At 48.2% G+C, this 15,335-nt stretch overlaps 1 protein-coding gene across 1 annotated transcript in view; it reads right to left on the bottom strand.

Moving 5' to 3' along the window:
- Positions 1-15,335, bottom strand: part of slc30a6 (solute carrier family 30 member 6) — a 107,767-nt gene that overhangs the window by 70,945 nt on the left and 21,487 nt on the right. The window lies entirely within an intron of this gene.

Here is a 15,335-nt window from a genome sequence, read left to right as displayed (position 1 = left end):
CAGACAGACAGAGAGACACACGGACACACGGGGACACACACACACACAGAGACAAGCACACACAGACAGACAGACATAGAGAGACGAGTGTGTGTGTGTGTGTGTGTGTGTGTGTGTGTGTGTGTGTGTGTGTGTCTCTTGTTGTGGTTCAATTCCTTGATACGTCTCCTGCTTACAAACACTGACACCCAGAGGACATGAGGACGTGATACCAAAGCAACAAACAGAGCAGCCGGGACATTATTCTGGTCAGACACACACAGAAGGAACAGGGAATATGATGCATACCTTAAACAGAACAAACACACACAAATGTACACATCTCACCACATGTAGAGCAATAAAGAGACACACACACACACACACACACACACACAGACGCCCCACAGGACCCAAACTCAATACCCAGAACCAAATGACGGATTCAAATCCCTCAGAAATGATCGATAGGAGAGGACCTCTCGCTCCTTTTACGATTTGAAAATCCTTTAGCTTCATTATACTGTATATTCTTTTGTGTCGTTTCCCTTTTAATCGTTCACTACCTTCCTTCCCCTTTTCATTTGTTTTAAAACAGCAAACGAGGGTGAAGAAAGACGGAAAAGGACAGGGAAGAAGGAAAGCATAAGGATTTAACAAAAGAGTAAGGAGGAAGGAAGCGAGGGATGGACAGACAGATGAGAGGAGAAATACGAGCAGGAGGATGAATATTTAATGCCGTCTGCAGGGGAGCAGCCCAAACACACACACGCAAACATAGTGCGTGGCACTATCTTTGTGGGGACCCGTCATTGACATAATGCATTCCCTAGCCCCTTAGCCTAACCTTAACCATCACCACTAAATGCCTAACCTTAACCCTTACCCTCACCCTAACCATAACCTAATTCTAACCCTAATCCTAAAACCAAGTCTTAACCCTCAAACAGACCTTTAAACTTGTGGGGTCCAGCATTTCGGCCCCACAAGGCTGTCGGGACCCCACAAGTATACTGGACTCCCGGTTTTTGGACCCCACGAATATAGTTAAACAAGAACACACACACACACACACTTGGATTGACTCAAACTTCAGTGTTGCCTCCTCTCATGACAATGATTCTGATGAAGTTGTTTAGCAGGGAGATGTAATACATCAAATCAAGCGCACCTGACTTCTCCCTCAGCTACATCACAAACAACAAGACTGCGTTAAACCGATGAATTGTCAACAGGCAGAAGATTGGGAATTTAAAAATATGAAAAAGTTTTTGGGACCGATTGGTGGGACGGCTGTGGACGAAGTACTTCTACAGACTATGGAGTATTTCTACAGCGGGGTGTTAGTACTTTTACTTAGGGGTCTTAATAGCTCCTCTAACACTGCCTGAAGGCCACACACACACAAACACACACACACACACCTGACAGACACACACCACACTGAGGGCATGAAGAAAAAACCAGGACTCACACAGAGAAACACACACACACACACACACACACACACACACACACACACACACACACACACACACAGAGAGAGAGCAGGGAGCTGGATGTGCTAACCACAGCAAATAACAGCTTAGTGTCACTGGTTCCGGTAAACGGTAAAGTGAGACCCAGAAAACACACACACACACACACACACACACACACACACACACACACGGACGTGGTGTCAGGTCAGCTCTTGTGTGCTGCAGATGTAAACTAAAAGCTTCTATCGAACGCCTCAACTGCTGCGGTGAGGAGACTCCCCAGGGAGGAGGAGGAGATGAACCAGAGAGAGGGATGAAGGAGGGAGCGTGCATTCACACAGCCTGCGTCGGCGAAAAGTTGAGACCGACTCAACTTTTGGAGAAACGCAACCCTGTGTCACGGTGCGGTGGCAACAGGCGCCGATACGGAGCACCCAAGTGTGCCAGACTGCCAGTAGGCTCCATTCATTTAAAATTAAACATTGCAGTTGGTGCTAAGTGGGGCGTCTGTCATAGTGTGACTGGTTATGTCACGGTCAGTCCATGAAGCTGATCGCGGTTACGTGACAGTTAAACTTCTCCTCTCCAATCCCATCTGTATCTGTGAGAAGTGGCGCTGTCCTGAGGTGAAAGATAGTCTACTTTACAGCTTTATTATCCAGTTAATAGACGTGTGTTAGTGTCGGCCGCTGTCCATTTCCTAAGGTTCTGAAATGCTGAAGGGCGTGCGCCCGTGAGCACCCACGGAGGAAAACATAAATCAGCGCCTATGGTGGTGGACGATCGTGTAACCGGAGATCAGACTTGTGGGGGTGTTTTGAGGCGATGTGAGAGTCCCGTACAGGAAACAGGAAACACCACTGCCTCGATCGCTGCCACATGAAAGTTTCTTTGACTGAGGAAACAGCTGACTCAATCCCTCCGTCTCTTTCCTTACTCTCTTTCTCCGGGGAATGAAGCTGCCTTCAAGTGCGCTCGGAAACGTTGAGATCTATAAAATAATCCGACGAAAAACAGCAACTGTGAAATAAAAAGTCTACTTGTGCTACATTGGAGGGGTTAAAGCAGTGTTTCTCAAATGGGGGTACGTGTCCCCCTAGGAGTACTCTGGAGGACTGCAGAGGGTACATGTCCCCCTAGGGGTACTTTGGAGGACTGCAGAGGGTACGTGTCCCCCTAGGGGTACTTTAGAGGACTGCAGGGGGTACGTGTCCCCCTAGGGGTACTTTGGAGGACTGCAGAGTGTACGTGTCCCCCTAGGGGTACTTTAGAGGACTGCAGAGGGTACATGTCCCCCTAGGGGTACTTTGGAGGACTGCAGGGGGTACTGGTCCCCCTAGGGGTACTCTGGAGGACTGCAGAGGGTACGTGTCCCCCTAGGGGTACTTTAGAGGACTGCAGAGGGTACGTGTCCCCCTAGGGGTACTTTAGAGGACTGCAGAGGGTACGTGTCCCCCTAGGGGTACTTTAGAGGACTGCAGAGGGTACGTGTCCCCCTAGGGGTACTTTGGAGGACTGCAGGGGGTACGTGTCCCCCTAGGGATACTTTAGAGGACTGCAGGGGGTACGTGTCCCCCTAGGGGTACTTTGGAGGACTGCAGGGGGTATGTGTCCCCCTAGGGGTACTTTAGAGGACTGCAGGGGGTATGTGTCCCCTAGGGGTACTTTGGAGGACTGCAGGGGGTATGTGTCCCCCTAGGGGTACTTTAGAGGACTGCAGGGGGTATGTGTCCCCTAGGGGTACTTTAGAGGACTGCAGAGGGTACGTGTCCCCCTAGGGGTACTTTGGAGGACTGCAGGGGGTACGTGTCCCCCTAGGGATACTTTAGAGGACTGCAGGGGGTACGTGTCCCCCTAGGGGTACTTTGGAGGACTGCAGGGGGTATGTGTCCCCCTAGGGGTACTTTAGAGGACTGCAGGGGGTATGTGTCCCCTAGGGGTACTCTGGAGGACTGCAGGGGGTATGTGTCCCCTAGGGGTACTCTGGAGGACTGCAGGGGGTATGTGTCCCCTAGGGGTACTTTGGAGGACTGCAGGGGGTATGTGTCCCCTAGGGGTACTTTGGAGGACTGCAGGGGGTATGTGTCCCCTAGGGGTACTCTGGAGGACTGCAGGGGGTATGTGTCCCCTAGGGGTACTCTGGAGGACTGCAGGGGGTATGTGTCCCCTAGGGGTACTCTGGAGGACAACTCACCGTAGCTGTTGTTGTTTCTGGCCGCAGCCATTTTGTCAGTCAAAAACAATCGATTTCTGAATGCAACGTAACAGAGAGGAGAGTAAAGATGGAGAGCTCCTAAAGCTTAGTTCCATATAAATACACGGATTATTTCTTGTTTTGTCGTTATTGAAAAACAATACTGACCTCGTAGTTGAAAAAGGAGCCTCATACGGAGTCCGTTCATTTGCATTCGGATATCGACTCGTTTTGACTGCCGAGGTGGTAGCAGCCGGAAACAACAAGAGCTACACTGAGTTGTTAAAACCTTTTTAGTAAACTCTGTGTACACAACCAATGTTGTCAAGTCTTCCGTTAAGGTGTAGAGCCCCTGGTGATACTGGGAGCAAAGTCTCATGTTGTGTCGAGCCTTCTTAGTGTTTTAAAAATAGCTATTTTGAGGCTAGCATCAAAGTGCCCCTAGCACTCCCATTCAAAAGGCCATTTGACGGAAAAACGAAGAATACGGTACATCTTAAAAGTGGCGATTCCGTCCTAAATATGCTTTTAAACGAAAGTTTGACTGGGGTACATTCACAAAAAGACTCTAGGTTGCATTTTGAAGAGAGTTACGCTTTAACACTGGACACACACACACACACACGTTTGAGGAAGCACACATATTACACTAAAACAAGCATTGGGTTAACTGTTAACACACACATACACACTCCCTGGTGACCCACACAGACAGCTCGTCATCCTCACATATGACAAACAACTGCTGTCGATATGAAACCAGAGTCAAAAGGATTCTTGTATCTCCACGTGGGATTTGAGAGCCAGCTGCCAGTGATATGTTAAACCATCCCGTCTCCATGGCCCCGTGTGCTTTGACCCGTTACCCTGCTGACCCCCCCCCTGCTGATGATAATCAATGTAACATCATCTGTTGGGACAAAACTGCCATTAGGAAAACTAAGTGCTGGTGTGTTCAGGGTCGGATAAATAAATAGATTAAATACATAAATAAAAAGGCTAATAAAAAGCGAAATCGCCGTTATTTTGGCCAGTGTGTTCGGCCTCTTTTGCTCTCCACACGGAGCGTTTCCCTGCATGCAACCTAACGTGATAGATCAATCCTACTCGGACTACAAACGGAAACCAGAACACTTCTAACTAGGGATGCACCGAATCCAGGATTGACATAATGACGGCGCCGTTGATTACGGGAAGGTGTTTACGTAGGTGGAGCGTTCAATGCAGTAGGCTGTGAGGAAGTGGAAATGGAACTGGTGAGCAGAAAAAGTGTAGTTTGGCAGAACTTTCAGTCAAAAGAAGGCCATTCAAGTCCAGCTACATGTTCAATCTGCAATGCTGATTAGTCTGGTGGTGGCGAGGACCCTAAACTATACACAACATCACCGCTGTTACAACATCTGGTATGAAACATCCGGAAGAATACGAGTTGTGATGAAGGAATCTACAGACAGCAGCCAGAATGCAGCAACTTCAGGTACGGCAAAGGAGTATTCGGTTTCGGCAGAATCTCAACCAGTGGATTCGGAATTCGGCCGAACCCCAATCCAAATCTGGATTCGGTGCATCCCTACTTCCAACACCCGAATCTTGTCTCGCTGTCGACAAGTTCTGCATTCATATGCAGTTGCAAAGTTGCAGTTGCATATGATGCAACGATTAAATCGATTAGTTGTCAGCTATTAAATTAATTGCCAACTATTTTGACAATCGATTAACCGGTTTGAGTTATTTTTTGAGAAATAAAGTAGAAATTCTCTGATTCCAGCTTCTTAGATGAGAATATTTACTTCAAAAGTCTATTCATGTCGACCAGTTGCACACGCGGAACAGGAATTCTGAAACACAAGTTTTACCAGGAATGTTTTTGGCAGCACACAAGTTGTTGTGTATCAGCTATCTTGTTGACCAAGCTGATCTTCCCTCCATCCAGGACCTGTACCGGTCCAGGGTCAAGAAAATGCGCAGCAAAAATCTCTGCAGACCCCCTCACATCCTGGTCACAAACTGTTCACCCTCCTTCCCTCTGGTAGGAGATACCGGGCACTGCTCGCCAAAACCAGCCGACACAGAGACAGCTTCTGTCCCCAAGCAGTCACTCTGCCGAACGCTCAGAAATACCCCCCACCCTCACACTGAACAAAGTCAATCAACACTGTTCTGCTCATCTACCTCATGTATATTTCAATCTTACAATTACAATATTGTTATTAATATACTACTAGAGATGCACCGATAGACCGTCCGGTGACTGGAATTGGCCGGTTTTCACGTGCTCGGCCATGACCGGCGACCGGCAGGTCAGTCTGACATATGGTGATTTCATGCCGGTCAACGCTACAATTAACTGACAACATAAGTTATACCAGTTACAGTTCTCAAAGAGGCATGCACAGACGCCACAGCACAGACGCCACAGCACGGACGCCACAGCACGGACGCCACAGCACGGACGCCACAGCACGGACGCCACAGCACGGTCTCTTTCTCCTTTCTCTCAACTTTTCCGCCGTGTGTCATGCGTATCTGCTCGCGGTGTGAAGCGTGTGTCGGCGCTATTCTCCCACATGTAGGGAACCTGGTGAATTAACCTGCAACATGTCAGCTGTTTGGGAATTCTTCAGCGTGTGTGCAGAAGATAACAAGTTTACAATATGCAACACCTGCAAGGAGAAAGTAGGGCGTGGAGGGACGACACCAAAAACCTAAATCACATTTCTTTAGTTGATATTGATGTGAAAAGAAGGAAATGGTTCTAACATTGCTCTTTAGATGTGTGTGAATGTCCCACACCAGGAGTAATTTATATAGTTCTATTTTATAGTGATCCATTATCTGTTCAAAACATGTTCTATTAAAGAAAAGATAGAAAATTTATATTTGTGTGTGCTGTAAAGTGGTTAGAAAAAATGAAATCGGAATCGGCTAAAATCGGTATCTCAAAATCGGAAATCGGCCTAGAAAGTTGTAATCGGTGCATCTCTATATACTACCACTGCACTGACTTACACTATATTATATTTAAATCTTAAATCTCGACTACACTGCTATTGCACTATTCCTTCCCTCTCCCTCTCTTCAATCGTTATTGTAAATTTTGTGTAAATTAGTAAATTCTATTGTATTGTGCATTGTTATACTGCATACTTAACAGTATTTTTTTTATATTTCTTACTGTCCTTTCTGTTTATATTCTTTATATGTTAAGTGAGTGTTGTACTTTGAGAGCAAAGATTAACCGGAGTCAAATTCCTTGTTTGTTTACGAAAACCTGGCCAATAAAGCTGATTCTGATTAGCCCGGTTAGCCGGTCATAGTGCTCGAGTGCATTTCATTCAGTTCATTGTGCCTGCCTTGTATAAACGAGTGCACTGCTGCTCAGTTCAGGAAATATTAACAAGTCTCAACGAGTCTTATGATAGAGCATTACCGACATAAGTTTAATGGCGTTTTTCCATTACATGGTACCTGCTCAACTCGCCTCGACTCTACTCGCCTCGACACACTGTGCGTCCGTTTTCCATTGCAGATTTTAGTCCCGCCTCAGCGTGGCTGGTCGTTATGCCGCATCGATGCACACACCAGCGCACAAGTATAAACATCAGGCCACTTGAGTTTGTTTTACAGTTCTGCGGAGGCTCCACGCAGAGCTTTCGCCGTAGCCTGTGTAGCCTATGTAAGTGGCCTGATGTTTATAATTGTGCGCTGGTGTGTGCGTGGAGCCGGCCATGTGTGTGTGTGTAGTTAGGCTACGGCGAAAGCTCTGCCTGGAGCCTCCGCAGAACTGTAAACAAGCAGCGTGACCTAACGTGACACACACACACAGCACGTGGAAGGTGTGTTGTTGTTGCCAGAAGACACATTTAGTTTCTAAAGAAGCTGGAGGCAGCAAAAAAAAACACAGCTGGCTAAACTGTTTAAAAATAGCGGGTTCGTTCAGGACGCCCCCGTCTGTCGCTTTCACGTCACCTTTTCGGCTCGCCTCAGCTCGCTGGGAACCTCGACTGAGGAGGTACTAAATAAAGTACCTGTTAGCAGGTACCAGGGACTTTTTTTCGTAATGGAAAACCAAAAAAGGAGAGTACAGGCGAGGCGAGGGTTAATTTTCTGTGTTTATTTTTCCCGTTGTGCCGAAAACGTACCGAACCGTGAACCGGAAAAACCGAGGTACATACCGAACCGTGAATTCTGTGTCCGTTACACCCTTAGGACGCAGTAGAAATCCCGAGGGAACATACAGACAGGCAACATATTAAATCAGACGGTGAATATGTGCAACTACAAACTCCAAAACGTTAAAAGACTGAGCTGTCATCAGAAGCTACTCAGAGATTAAAGGTCGAAAGGAAAGGACAATTCATTTCTCTTCTAAATCGTTTCCTCGATCGCTCTCTCCTCACATCTTTTCCTGCATCTCTCCACACGTCTTTAGTGGGACGAAGACGCAAGAAAAAGATGCAAGGGAAGGAAAAATGAACGCAATTAAAGGAATTAGCATGAACCAAATGTCTACTTGAACTTGAATTGTGAGCAATCACTAAGAAACCAGGTCGTGTCTCTTCCAAAGACAGATAAAACACATCCTCTGTGTGTGTGTGTGTGTGTGTGTGTGTGTGTGTGTGTGTGTGTGTGTGTGTGTGTTAAAAATGCAAAAATAAAAGATAAAACAATAATCGCACAAACAGACATCTACACCCAGAATATCAATATAATATTTAGTCAAAATAACACTGAGACTTTTGATGAAAAACAATCTGCCTGCGCTGTGTTGTGCGTCGGCGTAATGTTTGTGTGCATATCCATGATTGTTTGTTTCTAATCCAGCGATGGTTGTGTGTGTGAGTGTGTGTGCGTGTGTGTGCGTGTGTGTGTGTGTGTGTGTGTGTGTGTGTGTGTGTGTGTGTGTGTGTGTGTGTGTGTGTCCCCAGGCCTTCGGTGTTCTTGTGTGTCAGAACACAGCTGGTGAAGCAGTCCGTCCCAGGGGGCCTTCAGTACAGCCAACACACACTCTCAGTAACCGTGTGCGCGTGCGCGCGTGTGTGTGTGTGTGTGTGTGTGTGTGTGTGTGTGTGTGTGTGTGTGTGTGTGTGTGTGTGTGCGCGAGCGAGCGAGATCAGCTTCTCTTACTCCACCGCATCTGCTTCTGCTCTCAGTATGTCTCGATCGTCGGGCTGTCTGTGAATCTGCCCACCTTTAAGAAGGGACAATCCACTGCAAAGCACGTGGACGGCCAGTTACACTTCACTTTTAGCGGAACAAAAAACACCTTCTAGTGTCGTATTTTGGCCAACCAACAGTCCAAAACACAGACATGTTTAATTTTAAACCCACTGGCACTGGAACAAGCTAATATATGACCTAAAAGTCCAGTTCCAAAACAGTTTGGGACGAATAGATGTACCGTTACAGCCCTACTGTGTACAATTAACTCAAAACAAAGAGAGAGAGAGAGAGAGAGAGAGAGAGAGAGAGAGAGAGAGAGAGAGAGAGAGCGCGAGCGCGAGCGAGAGAGAGAGAGAGTGAGAGAGAGAGAGAAAGTAAGTGTGAATGACAGAGCTGACTGAAGGTCCAATTGGGGACTTAAGCTGATTTTTGGGTCAGTAGTTATGGTCCGTGTTTAGATAAATCTCCAGGAAATGCATCTATGCAATTTCCCCACAAGTGACTTAAGTAAAGGATTGTGTGTGTGTGTGTGTGTGTGTGTGTGTGTGTGTGTGTGTGTGTGTGTGTGTGTGTGTGTGTGTATGGTCCAGTGAGACAAAGAGCTGATGTCTTTGCTTTGTAAAAAGGCTGAAAGCTGATCCAGTTGTCCACTGCACAATTTGATACCAGCGTGACCACACACACACACACACACACACACACAGTTCTGTAGAATCATCATCAGCTTATGTTTCAGCAACAGTGCAACAACGACTGCTTAAACAGCACTTAAGACACACAACACAACGCACACACACACACACACACACACACACACACACACACACCATGTGTTCGGTTGAGTCGACTAAGTTTAAGTTTGCTGCTCCTACCTGGAACAAGTTACAGTAAGCCTTGAAACTTGACGAACTGTTCTCATTGGTCGCTTTTAAGAAGATGCTAGATGACTTGGAGGAGGAAGACACATCTGGCTGTAGATGTGTGGCCGGATGGGTTTATAAATGCGGTTGACTTTGGGAGATATTTGCTGCTCTAGTTGTTGTTTAATGTTTTTGTTGATTTGTTGTTTTGTACTTTGTGTTTGTGTGATTGTACTGCTGCCGGTCTTGGCCAGGACACCTTCAAAAATAAGAGATTTTTAACATCAATGCGGGTTTTTTTCCTGGTTAAATAAAAAAAAACTAGAGTAAAGTGAAATAGAGGATAGTCATCTCTGCATCAATTAAGATATAGTAGATTTTAGAGTGGCATTGAATACCATAGAGCGTCACGTGAATTGAGGGGTAGGACATAAAAAGTGGATTACGCCGTAGGCCGTTTAAAAATTGCATTGAGATAAATTTTTTAACTCCACCGGTCATAATCTTTACACATTTATATCCATTTCTAACAGATTCACGATGCATCGTTACATCCCTAATTTAAAGCTGTACTGAACAGCTGTAACATGGCTTTTGATTGGTCAATGAATGCCATGTTTCCCATACAAGGTAGTTCAATGAAAGGACAGTCCCTCCCATGCGTACTACTTGGAAACAAAAACGTTTTATTATTTCAGTGTCAACACATTTGTGAACCTTAGAAAAGCATGCATATTAAATGTACAGTCTGCACCATGTTCCCTCCCCCAGTCAGTGAGCTGGAAGAGCTAAATTCATTCATACACGTTCTCTTAACTAATGTATACACACACACACACACACACAAAATGAGATCAGGAACAGTGGGTCTGCAGATAAGCTGCTCTCAACTCGACTAAGGGTTAACCGCCTCAGTGCATCAGCAGGGCATAGAGTCCATACTGACGTGTGTGTGTGCGTCTGTGTGTGAATAGTGTGTGTGCTTAGACGTCTGTTAAGCCGTTAGTCATGAGCTAATGGGGCCAGTGTGTGTGTGTGTGTGTGTGTGTGTGTGTGTGTGTGTGTGTGTGTGTGTGTGTGTGTGTGTGTGTGTGTGTGTTGCTGCAGCAGAGTGCAGGCATGTACAGAATGTACACATGAGGCTCTGGAACGTGGCATTAGGGTTGTAAAGGGACATGTGGGGGGGACGGGCAGAGCTGTATGTAGGTTATACTTCATTTAAACTTAAGGCAGAAATGTACTGGAGGCGTGGGATGTACACACTGTCCAACACAGACACACAGCACACAGTTCAGACTGCAAGTGTGTGCGGCCGTGACTCAGAGTGAATGAGAATAACGAGAGAGTGAATCTCAGTTCAGTTCGTTTGTACGCCGGCTACGGCTGCAACTACAGCGATTATCTTCACTGTCAATTAATCGTCCGATTATTTCCAGACAGGGCTGGGCAATATATCAACATTTATCGATATCGTGATATGAGACTAGGGGCCGTATTTTAACGATCTAAGCGCATGGCGGGAAGCGCCTGGCGCAGGTGTGTTTAGGGCGTGTCCAAATCCACTTTTGCTAGTTTGACGGCGGAAAAAAGGGTCCGTGCGCCGGGCGCATGGTTCTAAAGGGTTGTACTTAGTGTCTAATTGGCATTGGGTGGCAGTAGCTCAGTCTGTAGGGAGTTGGGTTGGGAACCGGAGGGTTGGGTCGCTGGTTCAAGTCCCCGTACGGACCAAAATACGGAGGTGGACTAGTAGCTGGAGAGGTAGCTGCCAGTTCACCTCCTGGGCACTGCCAAGGTGCCCCTTGAGCAAGGCCCATGTAAAAGGACCTGAGTGTGTGTGTGTATTTCAGGCCTGTGTGCAGTGTGTAATAACAACAGAGTGTAAATTGTAATTTCCCCATTTGGGATTAATAAAGAGTATAAATTATTAAAAAATTAAAAGCCAGGTGCGTTTGGACCTTGGAGCATTGCTGTTATGATGGAGGATTAGCACCGTAATATTTTTATTTGTAATCTTCTGCATGTGTGTGTGCTGCTGTGCGTCCCTGTGTGTGTAACAAGCATAGTGTGCGCGCTGTGCACGAGCCTAGGAGCATTTTACTAATGCTCTGTTAAAATAACAATGAAATGCTGCGTTATTGACTTTAGACCAGGTTTTTGTTGGTCAATGGAGCCATCACTTCCCGCTGCCTCAAGATAGCAATACTCCCAGAATGCCTGAACACACCTCCCTGTAAGACCAGCACGCCCAGAATGCACCTGAACACACCTCCCTGTAAGACCAGCACGCCCAGAATGCACCTGAACACACCTCCCTGTAAGACCAGCACGCCCAGAATGCACCTGAACACACCTCCCTGTAAGACCAGCACGCCCATGGGCCACAGATGGGCGCAGGTGCATTTGATATTTAAATGACGTGGGCGCTGGACGGGAAACTGACAACTGCGTCGGTCTTAAACTAGCAAAGACACCTGCGTCGGGCTTTGCGCTGCGCAGGGTGCGAGATAGGACCCTCATATGAGACTAGATTTCGTCTTAGATTTTAGATATCGTTTCATCGTAATATGACACAAGTGATTTTGTCTTTTCCTGGTTTTAAAGGCTGCATTTCAGTAAAGTCATGTCACTTTCTGAACTTACAAGACTTATTAGCCGTTTAAATATTTGCCTTTACCCACTTAGTCATTATCTCCACATTACTGATGATTATTCATCAAAAATCCCATTGTGTAAATATTTTGTGAAAGCACCGATTGTCAGACCTACAATCTTGTCGGAATATAGATATCGAGGTGACGTCCTCAGAGGCCTTGTTTTGTCCCTTGGCCCTTGTGTTGTCGTTTAAATGTAGCAAAGCAAAAAAATAAAAAGTCTGTAAAAGGTCCAATAAAAGTAGCAGATGGAGTTGTGAATGTGTGAATGCTGGTGTGCTGACCCGTAACACACCAGGAGGAATCTGACTGACGGTATTGAGACCGGGCCGCTGTCTGCTCCTGTGGTTCTCATCAGGGGCCGAGTATCGACGGCAGTGTCACCTTCCCCCCGTTTGTTCGATACCTCTGTCCTCCGCTTCCTGTCTGCACGACACCCGACGCCACCGCTGTGTGTGTGTGTGTGTGTGTGTGTGTGTGTGTGTGTGTGTGTGTGTGTGTGTGTGTCTTATGCTGCAGTATTTTTGCAGGTAGAGCGGGGATAAGGTTGCATGTTGTTCTTTTCGTGGCAGCATTTTCCTGAGTGATGGAATCCCTGAGAGGATTTAATGTTGGTGGCAGACACGAGCCTCGCTGACCATAAACACTGCGTCTCTGCGCACAGCTGTCTCGCCGCACAGAAGTCTCGCCGCACAGAAGTCTCGCCGCACAGAAGTCTCGCCGTGCCGCACAGATGTCTCGCCGCACAGAAGTTTCGCCGTGCCGCACAGATGTCTCGCCGCACAGATGTCTCACAGCACAGCTGTCTCGCCGCACAGAAGTCTCGCCGCACAGCTGTCTCAGCGCACAGAAGTCTCGCCGCACAGAAGTCTCAGCGCACAGAAGTCTCAGCGCACAGAAGTCTCGCCGCACAGAAGTCTCAGCGCACAGAAGTCTCAGCGCACAGAAGTCTCGCCGCACAGAAGTCTCGCCGCACAGAAGTCTCGCCGTGCCGCACAGAAGTCTCGCCGCACAGATGTCTCGCCGCACAGATGTCTCGCCGCACAGCTGTCTCGCCGCACAGCTGTCTCTCCGCACAGCTGTCTCCCCGCACAGCTGTCTCGCCGCAGAGAAGTCTCACAGCACAGCTGTCTCACAGCACAGATGTCTCGCCGCACAGATGTCTCGCCGCACAGCTGTCTCTCCGCACAGCTGTCTCGCCGCACAGAAGTCTCGCCGCACAGCTGTCTCGCCGCACAGAAGTCTTGCAGCATAGAAGTCTCATAGCACAGCTGTCTCGCCGCACAGATGTCTCGCCGTACAGCTGTCTCACAGCACAGAAGTCTCGCCGCACAGCTGTCTCGCCGCAGAGAAGTCTCACAGCACAGCTGTCTCGCCGCACAGAAGTCTCGCCGCACAGCTGTCTCGCCGCACAGCTGTCTCTCCGCACAGCTGTCTCACCGCACAGAAGTCTTGCAGCATAGAAGTCTCATAGCACAGCTGTCTCGCCGCACAGAAGTCTCGCCGCACAGCTGTCTCGCCGTACAGCTGTCTCACAGCACAGAAGTCTCGCCGCACAGCTGTCTCGCCGCACAGCTGTCTCGCCGCACAGCTGTCTCCCCGCACAGCTGTCTCGCCGCAGAGAAGTCTCACAGCACAGCTGTCTCGCCGCAGAGAAGTCTCGCCGCACAGCTGTCTCGCCGCACAGCTGTCTCTCCGCACAGCTGTCTCGCCGCACAGAAGTCTTGCAGCATAGAAGTCTCATAGCACAGCTGTCTCGCCGCACAGAAGTCTCGCCGCACAGCTGTCTCGCCGCACAGCTGTCTCACAGCACAGAAGTCTCGCCGCACAGCTGTCTCCCCGCACAGCTGTCTCGCCGCAGAGAAGTCTCCCCGCACAGAAGTCTCGCCGCACAGAAGTCTCCCAGCACAGCTGTCTCACAGCACAGCTGTCTCTCCGCACAGCTGTCTCACAGCACAGCTGTCTCACAGCACAGAAGTCTCGCCGCACAGCTGTCTCGCCGCACAGCTGTCTCACAGCACAGAAGTCTCGCCGCACAGCTGTCTCGCCGCACAGCTGTCTCCCCGCACAGCTGTCTCGCCGCAGAGAAGTCTCGCCGCACAGAAGTCTCGCCGCACAGCTGTCTCGCCGCACAGCTGTCTCACAGCACAGAAGTCTCGCCGCACAGCTGTCTCCCCGCAGAGAAGTCTCCCCGCACAGCTGTCTCGCCGCACAGAAGTCTCGCCGCACAGCTGTCTCGCCGCACAGAAGTCTCACAGCACAGCTGTCTCGCCGCACAGCTGTCTCGCCGCACAGCTGTCTCTCCGCACAGCTGTCTCGCCGCACAGAAGTCTCGCAGCATAGAAGTCTCATAGCACAGAAGTCTCGCCGCACAGCTGTCTCGCCGCACAGCTGTCTCGCCGCACAGCTGTCTCGCCGCACAGCTGTCTCGCCGCACAGCTGTCTCGCCGCACAGCGAGACTCTCACCCAGGGTTCAACAATAAGGGCTGCCCGATGGCCCGGTGGCAAGTAAAATGGCACGTTGGGCAAGGCATTATTACCAAAACTGTCTGTTCTAAATTCAAATCTATATTTGAATTGTGAAAAGAAACAGACATTTGAATATTGTGAGAGAGAGAGAAAAATAACTTCAAATAGTTTTTTTATTTTTTATTAGTGGTTAGACAAGACAGCCGCCAGTCACGCATCACTAGCGCCAACTCAAGTCATGACTGGCAAACGGCACGTTCGAATCATATTATTCAAGAAGCTTTCTCCGACGTGGGCAAGTGCAGAGGGGGGGGGGGGCAAGAGATCGATAAGTAGTAAATGGTACGATGATGATCGGAAAAAATTACTTTCCTGAAACTTTCCTGAACGGGCTAGTGGTTCTCAGTTCTCTCCGGCCTCGGTTTCTCTTTCATGTAAGTTAAGATTATTACCACTAAAAGAAATGATGGACACAACTTTATAACTAAGACCAGAGTTGTTAAAAAACCTTATTTGCCGTTTTATTCTCCTGCTCTG

The sequence above is a fragment of the Sander lucioperca genome, chromosome 15, assembly GCF_008315115.2.
Source record: "Sander lucioperca isolate FBNREF2018 chromosome 15, SLUC_FBN_1.2, whole genome shotgun sequence".
NCBI lineage: Eukaryota > Metazoa > Chordata > Actinopteri > Perciformes > Percidae > Sander > Sander lucioperca.
This window is presented reverse-complemented; position numbering and strand designations above follow the sequence as displayed.